The following is an 11,629-nucleotide window of genomic DNA, read 5'->3' on the forward strand; positions in this document are numbered from 1 at the left end:
TGTGCGTGTATATCTGTATGCCTGCGTGTTCGTACAATATGGAAGAGATAAGAAATTCCATAATGTCAAACCCCCGCGGTGATAAAGGAGCTCCGGTGGTAGAGGCGGCAACGCCAACGCCGAGTTTCCTGGTTCCGCGTTGACGTTGGGGGCTGATTAATCTCAATCATGATCTCCGGGCTGATCAATTTCGCGGAAAGCAACGAAATGTCAATTTCGTCCGTGCATGCAGTGCCATAGGGTTTTAACCTTGTCGGCAATTTTTCAACCTTGGGTCACGCACGTCGCGATGATTATTGCTAGCCAGTCAATTGGCAAGCATTTTCAACGCGTTTCCGGTACAGAAAATATGTACACCGTCGACCGACAGCTGGTTCATTTTACACTTCGGCATATCTTATTCTTAATCTAACTAAAATTTCACGGGAAGATACTTTGCACAATGTTTCGAACTCTCGATAAGTATAACACATACTTAATGTAGTTTTTACTCTAAATATTGCATTATGGTCGCAAGGAATTTCCTGTTAACACACCGGCAACAGCCACGTATAAATCTGGCCTTTTACTCCCCGTTGTGTCTACTCGCACTCTATATGCCTATTATTTTGTAATCGCGTTACACTAACTCACTTCACTATCACATGCCGATATTGGCATAAGTGTGCGTAAACACCTGGTCATTGTAATACAACAGAGTGATAGCAGTTAGCCTTCGTTCGCGGGGGAGGCGATTATTATACCGATCAGACAAACCGCACGTCGCAACGTCGTTAAGATTTTGCTCTTGCAAAAGAATTCCGGAGCAGGCTGACTACAGCTTATCGGCCTCCACCGTGAAAAACACCAGAAATAAATAAATTAATCGAGCTCACTGAAATATCTCGGAAATATCTAAAGGATTAGAAATTAAAGTAAATTAAAACGAATGTTTCCAGTGAATTCAAATTCACTTCGAAACTCCATTTCTATTAAGGTATATACAGAGATTTCTACTGCATTCCTTAAACAAAGATGTGGATAATTTTGCTAATACAGTTTATTTATTTATTTCTTTTCTACGTCTCCTAATGCTAGAATCGCGCTAGTCATCCATTCTGGCATTGATCTAGATTTCTATTCTCTGGCAGCGAGCGAGGTACGCTTAAATCATCGGCACACTTTCTCAACCAAGAACGATGGACTGCAGCAAAGCGGTGACCAGATTCGTTGTGTCATACCTTTGCACGCGGTGATGCGCTATAGGTATACGATAGCATATATCTTACACGTAGGTATACGCATCGAGGGCTAGAATGCAGGTTTGATCGAAAATTAAAACACATCTCAAGCTACTCCGTACTTGAAATATACGGGACTCAAAGAATAATTAGAATTTCTCAATGCCCATGCGTACCGAAATAATTACCGCTATTATATTGCGAACAATTCATTTCTCCTGTTTTTTATTCCTAACAATTTCTTTACAGTCCATGTTTACCTAACATGAAATATTTAATATTTTTCTATATACCTAAGCGATTACATACATACATATACAAAGGGACACAAAATCAAAGCCAAGGTCCGCGCAGCAAAGCACATTAAACGTAAACCCTTCATCCTTAATCCATAGATGTAAATAAATCGTACATGTTACGCAACAGTGTACATAATAATTATCTGTGATGTCGAATTACAATCGTACCGCCCAACGACCAGACGATTTATTAATTCTGGGTCTTCGGTAGACACTCGTGTAGTCGTACCACGATTAACACGGACGGCGCCTTTACATTCGTAGCCCTGATGAGATGGCGCAGGGTGTGGTCACCTTAGTCAACCGTGTCTACGTCCTGGTCGCCCGCACAGTCGTGTATAAAACGCCTGGCCACGTGTCCGAGTAACAATAATATTCCGACCGATCTGACGGGCGTGGTCTTCGAGGCCGTTTACATGATCCTGAGCCACGCGAGTGTTTCTCTCTGGCACGCTCGCGATATAATAGCGGGTGTAATTCTTGTTCCATGTCGCACGACACTTTAGTTTCACGGCAAGAAGTCTTTCTACATTATTCACGACCGCTGCGTAAAAGGAAGTGAAACAGGAATAAAGCGGAGAGAAAAGGGCAAGGATCGAAGAGGGCTTCGCTCGATTCGGAGGCCGCGCCTCTTCGCCTCGGAGTCCTCGGACAGACTCCGTATACCGATTAAGCTCTTCGAGGCAGGAATAATTTTCATATATTATCGCGACAGTTGACATGAAATTAGTTCAACTCGACTGCCGTGTCGACGAACTTGATTCCCGATAAATGGCGCAGAATTGCGCATAATGTAAGCACTTTAATTGCACGAACGTTGAGTCGTTAGATAAGATGCTCTTGTTCAATGCATTAGTACAATCTGTATACTGACTATGACAAAGATGGTGTTTCAGTTGGATCGTCGCCTTGTACTAGCATGAGGAACCTCTCGAGTTATAACTCAAAAAATTATCTAATGATAATAATTAATCAATTTGAGTTATTTGCGTTCAAAGGCACGTCAGCTCCGGCATCTTATCCGATCTCAAATATTCCCTAATTCGATTGCTTTCATTCGAAAATTCGATCTCGGTTTCGTGAGAATTCATACTACAACTCTTCGCCGATAGTGAGGAGACGGCAGAAATCCTGGGGAACCGTGAAACGATGGATTTATTACACGAACTTAGATGAATCATGGATATGACGTTCAATTTTCTCCGTCCGTTCTCACGATTTAGTTCCATACCGATGTTACGTTTTAGTTTGCGAAACGGAGTCACGTATGATCTATATCGCAGAGATTGCGCCGGTAATGTGTTGTACACAGAATCATATAGATATGTTGTACGAATATATGTACGCGTACCTACATGGTCGCTAGACATGTTTTGGAATTCCCAGCTGAGAAATACTAAACCCGGAAGTTAGGCTTGTGGACATGACCAGGCTCGGTATAATATAAAAGTGAGCTGCTGAAAAACCCCGATCGATTCTGTAAAATAATCATAATGCTTCAAGCTAAGTACAGCGATAACAATGAAAAGTCGTTTTTGTCTCCGATTCATATCAACAACCTCCTCCGTCGATCATTGATCGTTCGTATATCTGGCTAACTAACTGCTTCATAAAAAGTCAGCAGTCGCGTGGGAACTTGTTGAAAGAATGGTATCGCAGTATCAGAGGTAAACTATAAGAGTTGCGTTATCAGTGGAAGAATATCCGTTTCCTTGCCCTGATCCGCAACAAAAACTCGAAGATTTCTCTGATCACCAAATAAATGCCAAAATGTAAAACTGTCTGAGTCACAGCACCCCGGGTATTTCCGTTGGCGTTAAAACGAGAGAAAAAGCAACGCCTCGAGCGATGCCGAATCGGAAATTAGGTTTTATCTAAATGGCCGATTCATTTGCAGGAAATCGTTATGAATGGCTACTTTTACATCCGCCGATATGCAAAATCTCACCCGCGATTCGTAGTCGGCCTGACTAAGTATTTGTAAAAATTAAGCTTGCAGTCCTGTTACCGAGACAATTGCTTCGCTTTAAATTGCCTAACAATAAAAATTACACGCTGGGCGACTGATTCTTATAGTATAATCTTCTACAGTGTGTTAAACTATGAGGTTATATAAACCGAATAGTTAATCCCGTAATGACGTTCCTCGCCTGACTCGAAATTCGTAATTACAATCTGGGTCTACGCTCGCTTAATTACTATGAATAAATTGAATATACGCGGTGAACAAACTCTTGATCCAGTACCTATTAAAGTCATATTGCGCTAACGCGAGATCGTAATATAAAAGGTATAATTTTCCGGGTGCATATTGCCCCAGGCTGCTTACACTGCTCGGCGTTCTTTGCTAATGACCCAGCTCAGCATGCGAGCAACATGCGACCGGCTATGTCCGTGGACTAGACATGTTCTCCTCACACATGCGCATATATATAATGCTGCAGCAGGGCGTGCGGTTGATAATGTAATCATAGCTATCCACACACGCAAACCGAACGACGGTGTTGAATCGATGAATTCAATTCGAATTTCATATCGTACAACTACCCAGATGCAGCATTGTCTCCGTGTACAAATCGGTGTCCATACGTATGAATTGCTTCCAATCATCGGTGCATTGCATTAAAGCTGACGACTTTTTCAGCGCCACAAATATTTTCGTTCTACGGGTTTTCCTGAGCACATTCAGATGTATTTTCATCGATTAAACCGATTATTTGTCCTGCACGTTTGGTCGTCCGTATATAGCGTGCCCATTGACGCCCACCTGGTGAATACCGAGGTGTGGGGCGTTGACTTGAAAACTGCCGACTGCTCCTACCACTTAGGACTCTGTGACTGGCGTCTTAATTTTAGTGGACGGCCCTATGGCCATGTGTAATTACGAATGAGTATAAACTAAACACCAATGGTATAGGTGTGCGTAGTGCCGTTTGCAAATTCTCTTATCTTATGCTAATTAAAGTCGCCGTTACCATTCCCGGATCACTTGTGATCCGAGCGCTTGAATTTTGACAGCTAATTGTTCCAAGTCGTTAAAATTTCCCCGTCGTTTTTACACCTCGATTTTTCTTGCGTCAAAATTAAACTTACGTTTAACAATGTCTGACGTTGGAACGAATATTGTATATACCTACGTATAATCAGCACGCGTACAGAGTCGACCTATAGCTTTAATTAAATCCGGCTTTCACTGTGCGGCTAGCCGAGAAACAACCTCCCGTGTTGACCTCTCGAAGGGGAAGTCATCACGCCGCGTGCGCACTAGGCACGCAGGGTGAGTGGAGACCATTTTTCCTTTCTACTGGGTGATTTATCCAAGTGGACTGTGACATTGAGTTCTTCCAGTGATCAAGGCAGACGTAATAAAAACTCGGATCTATGAGGGGACGTTTCTTTCCAGTTAGGTTGAAACGACACTAACCGCAACGATATAAGATACGAGAATTTGTCCTGTCGTCGTCCCAGATCTAGGATATAATTTTTCCCGATCTTACGTCAACGCAGCATCTTTACGTACCTACGACTAATCGATTACTTTTAGTATCGACTTGACTGATACATATGTTATTACAGTTGCAGTTGAGACAATTCTGATCTGCCAGAGAGATATAATACTTGCGTCAACGCGAACATGGCAACAACGCGAGCGAGAATAATAATGACAGGATTAACGAGGAATAATAAACGAGTTTAAGAAAAAAAAATCCTCAACTACTGCTCCCGGATTCAGAACTTGACTACCGTACGGTTTGTACCATCTAGTCGACATCAACGGCGCGTATACCACCGTCGTTGCAACTATTAGCAGCGGGGTTTACGGCTAATACCTCGCCAATAGAGTATTAACTACCTCAGCAACCGTAAACAGCCACAATCGCGAAGAGTTCAGTGTTCACCCTGACGGTGATTTCATCCCAGTTGTCTGTTGGATTTTCTCTCTGTAGCGCAGCAGGATACGAGCGGAGATTCCTGAACGCAAAACCTTACAATAAAACATTAAACCAATTCCCTTATGTGCAGCGATTAGCTGTTGCCACTGGTAAATGCTCAAGGATAGCGAAGACGAATTTATCATTCTCCCATTGAATAGAGGCGCCTTTCTGTTGCAAGCTCGTAGCTAGCCGAGCGAAGTTCTGCGTTTCACTGGCGGAATGCAATCCCTCGCAATATCTTATGCTCTACTTTGAAGTCGGATAAAATTAACGCTCATTGTCCAGAGTTTATATTGCACATAGTAGTCGCCGATTATTCAGCATCAGCTATCGCCTCATAATCACTCTGCAATATTGACTTTGCACGAGTGTGAATTTTTTGTGAGTACAGTATCTGGTCCGCAGTCACTTCCACTCGATCAACTAAGCTTGGATTGTTTTCAGTACCTATAGCTATGATTTCGAGTTCGAAATAAAAGTCTCTCGATCAATCGAAGAACCACGAAATCTTGTGAGGCCAAGGGTTCCGCCAACCCATACAGGATATAACCTAATAGGATGTCGTGTGTGTCAGCACATACGGATACCTGAGTGTAAGTGTTAACAGTTTAAACACCTTGGAAGGGCCGAAAGGTGGCTTAAATCCGAACAGTTAAAAGCGAGAAACAGAGTGTTGGCAGCGGCCAGAGTCATAGGGACAATCAACAACCAACAACGCGTAATGCATGTACTGTCTATTATACGTATTTGTCGTAAGTGTTAGTAGACAACAAATAAATACGTTCCCTGTCCGGAACTTACGGCCCCATTTTGCCCCCGGGGCTCCTGAGACCTTGTCTTCATAGAGCCGCGTGTAGGTGGACGTGGCTCGTGCTTATCAAAGCCAATAACCGAGCGACAAACAACGGTGCCGGTCCCACCCATGCACCTTGAATTCCTCGAGGAAGCAATCGGTTCGACGTCTATACGGCCTAAGCTTGAGAAAAGTGATCACTCTGGTAGAATTGGTGGCCAATCACTGACATACCTTCGCATTTATACCAGATCGAACAATATCGTTATAAGGTTCTGCCCGAACGGAAGAAGATGTTTCAATTGATTTGATTCCTTTTTTATAGGTACAGTGTTACACCGTGATTGCTCGCATTGTAATGGTGAGAATTGAACGATTGGTACTTGGTCGTTTTCGAAGTCTGATGAAGATAAGCGGACCAACGTGTGATTCATGAGCAAACTTGACAGTTGCAACTAGCACTCGGTGTGCAAATCAGACGGGCTATGACAAAAAGTGTGAGTTACGAGTTGAAGTAAAGAGAAATTAATTAGTCGCGTTCAATTGAACTCGGGAAAGACCAACCCCAAGTGACAGTAGCGTGGAAGTTGCGCCAGAAGCATAAGTAACACTAGTTCTCGTCTTAAGTCGGTTAACGACTGCAACTTGTAAAAATGATATTTTCGCAACGCCTCAGTGCTCAGCGCATTATGTTTTTATCCAACAGTGTATAGACCGACCTCCGAATGAGCGCTGGTCTCCTGTCAGTTATACCTGCCTTGGCTCCACGAACCTGGGACAAGGAACCCGTTCGAGATTTAATCTCAACAACTCTCTGCACTACGTAGAGTCAAGGTATAACCAGACGCCTTTCGTACGTGCTTTTCTAATAAATAATTAGTCACGGCCCTATTACACGTAATGGTCTACCGGCAAAAGTGATCGGTTACGCCGGAACGTGCATGTGTAAAATATCATTGAAAAAACAAAACGCTCCTCCACCGAGCTCAAAATCATTCTGTGATTAAGTGAGCAGGCGCCATCTGGTAGTATTTGATTGACAAGAGCAAAGGCATTCTTTCACTTCCTGACAACACATACTCGACATTTTCGAAAATTAGCACTTTCAGCCGAGCTACTTGAGCGTAGTAAAATTCAATTTACCCCTTGCAAGGTATTCGTAGGTATGGATTGACATGCTCCAGTCCCGTGAATGGCAACGGGGTGATTATCAATAGCTTAGGTGTACAAACGAGTCTCGTTGCCTGAAATGTGAAGGCTGGTGTTTTTAGGATCAAGGATCAAGGCCTGTATATAGATCACCGACAGCGATACCGCGGTACGCCATTTTTTCACCGACTCCGATGTACCGAGACAACACTTTTTCGGCCGACCGTAAAACTTATCAGAATCATACATTTCGGGATGAGACGAGAAACACTTGAATTTACGCACAATTGATCATCGGACAGATTTGAAAAGTAAAAAAGCGAAGTTTTTTTTTTTAGACCTCAGTAGCGCATTTTTTTCCTGCTTATCTCAAAGACTGGTATCTTGAAGAGGTGAGTGCCAATCGGTTTCACATGTAGTTATGCTAAATTAGTGCTTCGATCGAGCCCATTGCATAGCCGTGGTCAAATTTCGGTAAACAAATTTTTTCATCTTTACGTCAAAGGAGAAACCATTCAGCATTCAATACTTGGAATCTAATCAGTTGATATTTTAGACTAGCTCCTTTTCGATACGGACATGTGGTGCTTGCTGGTAACAGAGTAGCTCAGACGCTTCGATCGGAGCGTGTTTTGCTAATTAGGCTTATTAGAGATGCGGTAAAATCCGAACGGACACTAATGTTGTTTCCGGATTACTTAGCGTCAGAATTAAATTACGTGGGCGCAGCGATTCGTTAACTTTGAAGAGAAATACCATACACCTCGTGATATTCATCATGGAGACATTGGGTTGCATTATGATGCAAATGGAAGCGGCAACCCAACGCTGTATCCTGAGAATTTAACCTATTTCTGAGTCACAAAGTAAAAGTATACTCTATATGTATATTAGTCACGTAGTTGCAGAAGCCTATAGTTACAGGTATGCTGATCTGCTTACATCGCGACGGAAAGTGTATCGGGGAAGTGTGTTGGTACATATTCACCGCGTACATGCATAATCCGTGTGTAGGTACATGCGAAGGTTTACGATCGTTTGTTCTCGGGCTCGATGTGCTCGAGCGATGCCCGGCCTGCAAAGTAAAACACGAACCAAGAAGGTAATATGGATACAAATGCCGGCATACCCATACGTGTGTAGGAAATCCATGTCTCTTTGCACGAGATCGTCAGCCGCGAGTAAGTAAGAAGCGAGGTAAAAAGCACAATTATTTCTCATTGCCCTTTAATATCGTCGATAGTTGGATATTGTTATAAATCAATCGGTCTATCCGAGGTTCATGAAGCTGGACCAGGAAGCTGATGAGTGATTGTTGGCGCTGGAATTGAGAAATTGAAACCAGAGCGTACGAATCCCTAAATTATCTATCCATTGATTTCTCGACTGTCATAGTTTTAAATTTCCACGCGCAGCCACCCATTCAAATTACCATCGACGATTGTCCCGTTTGAATAAAACATAAAAAATAAAGAACCAACAAGAACTGAAGCACACACTCAAACGAGCTCAAATTCTACAGGTGACTGAGGTTTCGGGATCTTCGAAGTGGCCTTTGAACGACGCGTCACATCCGATACTTGAACCACTCTCTCCCGTTTCCTTGAGATTTTTCGCTCCGAGCATGATGATATATCTATACAGGTATAGGTACGTACGCGTACTAGCATCTAGATTTAATCAAAACGACGCTGATACAAAGTTACATATTTATTTATGTTCGTTCGTAGGTATATGTTGGCTCTGTGAGGTATTTGCAGCCCCACGAATACGCTTGACTATATTTCCTCGCCGAACACAGACCGGAAACGAACGTCTTTATGTGAGTATATAGCAAACATATTCAACGAGTAGGTATAGAAACGACAAAAAGAACCGCGATGCGTACCTTGAAGCGCGTGCTGTGTTCAACCAATGATTGTATTGAGATTTCTTTAACACTGCCGTCGATATTCAAAGCCATATTGTCTATCGAGTTTTTCTTCCCTGTAACCGTGCTCCGATTCCTGAATAAAAAAGCAGGCAAGATGGAAATTAAAAAAAGACCTCCGCCTCGTGAGACGTGGGAATAAATCGGCGTAGTTCACACATTTTGGTCTGCTGTGCATTAATGTCACAGTCCGGCCTCGAACGTGTCGATATAGTATAGGAGTGACTTAGAATCTTCACTCCTTTCTAACTGACAGATCTTCCGAAAGCTGATACGACGTTTCATTTTATCCTCGGTGTGTATTCTACGCTGAACATCCGACCAAATACCGATTCCGTGCAAGCTGCATTTAGCGTGAAACTCTTGCAGTCGCGACGCTTAACGCTCTGCCAACCTCTTCGATGACTCGACAAACAGCACCGTTGCAGCGGCACCGTGCACCAGACTGCACTTCCATATCGCAAGCTCAAAGAAGCAGCTTCGTCGACGGATGGTCGCCTATCGAGCGGCACATGTACCTAGTCGGACGATCTGCAAATCAATTGAAATGAAAGGCAGGCCGAAGACGAGGCGTGAGGCAAGGCTCATGAGTGAGAAAGAAAGAGAGCGAGAGAGAGACGACCCGCGTCGCGACGCCGCCTTTAAGAGGGAGACGGATTTCGTAATTTCCAGCTATAGGTAATGAAGTGACTGACGAGGTACTGATCACCAGCGACTAATGACCGATTCGATTCTCGGTGGATCGAGGCTGATGTCACCGTCGTGTACTCGATGACATTGACGTTCGATATCAGGCACGGGGGTGTAATCGGATGGTGGAAGTCTGCAGGAACACCCGGAAGCTCTGTTAGAAGGGTGAGAAGAGTGAGAAGACCGCGAGTGACTGGACCAATTTCGAACCGTAATCAACTCGCGACATTACGATCGATCCCGATAGTATACCTGGTGGCGGGAATTGCTCTAGCCGTGACAGAAGGCCCCCCGTCACCTTCCCGCACCGGTTACTCGCCCGCGAGCCAGAGAACGTCACAATCCTCTCCAAACGCTCCATGGAGTTCGCAGACTCCGCGGAACACGTCTTATCCCCGTCCCGACGCTGGCCGTCTCTCAGTTCATGTTCGCCCGTTGAACATAGCGCGTCGCTAAACATTTTCATCCTAGTGATCACGTGGCCGAGGAAGTGCCTGTACATGACAAGCGTTGGATCATCGAGTTGCGCGGTTAGTTTTAACTATAGCTTCGGTGCTAAAGCGTGCAGAGCCCACATATCGAACGACGAAAGCAGCAGTCGAAAGCTGAGTTTGTTGAAAAGTGAAAGTTTTGCAAATTAACGAATTCAGTTCCTGCAGTGCGCTGGGTATATGTATATAACTCAACCTGCCTACTTGCCTGCCTACTTGTGTTCGGCGGCTAATGTGGGCCAGGCCAGATGACAAGTCTATCGGTGGAGAGCGGTATAACCCGTTGATCGGTGTGCCACACAACCGCTATTCAGTCCATATATTTGAACGTTTATGAAGATAGCCGGACGAAATTTCTCCATAAGCCACGTCGAAGGTAGGTAATTAATACGTGCACATACTCATTTAAGAAATCGCGACGAAAGCTTCGAACCGGTAACTCTGCAGCCTCGTGGAATTTTTCTCCAACACCGCACCTGTAGCTTGGCGATTGTATTTTTAGTTTCGACTCATTATCGGCGTCTCGTCGTCACGTCTTCTCCTCCGTGCAAATCTCCTCTCGTTCTCCATTGTCGATGCGTTTCGTATCTTTCTTTTTCTTCCTTATTCAAATCTTTTTCAAAATACAAACCAGAGCCCCGAGCAACGCGATTCGGGCGTCCTTGTGACCGCCTTTACTCGCACTTTGCCGCACTTTCTACGGAGGCCGCCGCGCGTTCCCCCAACGAAAGTGAATGAGCGCCGCCAGCTGCGGGGCCCGCGAAGACGCGGTGCGACACGCAACTCGGTAACGAGCACTTACAGCCTCTGCTCGTTATTATCTTATATTACGCTCGCCAGGACCCGTTTTGGCAGGACTTGGCAGGACGACGGGACGGTATGACATGTTGATATGAAGAAAACGTCGGGCTCCTTCGAGTGTACGGAAGTCTCGAAACGGCCCACTTTCGGCATTCCAACGCTGCAAGTGAAAAAGAAAGTTTCCACTCACGCTACGCGTATCAATCTGCTTCTTTCCCGGTCGATCATCTTATGGTCCCACTAGGTACCAAGTTCGGATGCTCGATACCTCGTAATGTGTCTCTACGAGATTAGCCAAGTTTGGCATAACTTGACCTTTCT

The sequence above is a fragment of the Diprion similis genome, chromosome 2, assembly GCF_021155765.1.
Source record: "Diprion similis isolate iyDipSimi1 chromosome 2, iyDipSimi1.1, whole genome shotgun sequence".
NCBI classification, from domain to species: domain Eukaryota; kingdom Metazoa; phylum Arthropoda; class Insecta; order Hymenoptera; family Diprionidae; genus Diprion; species Diprion similis.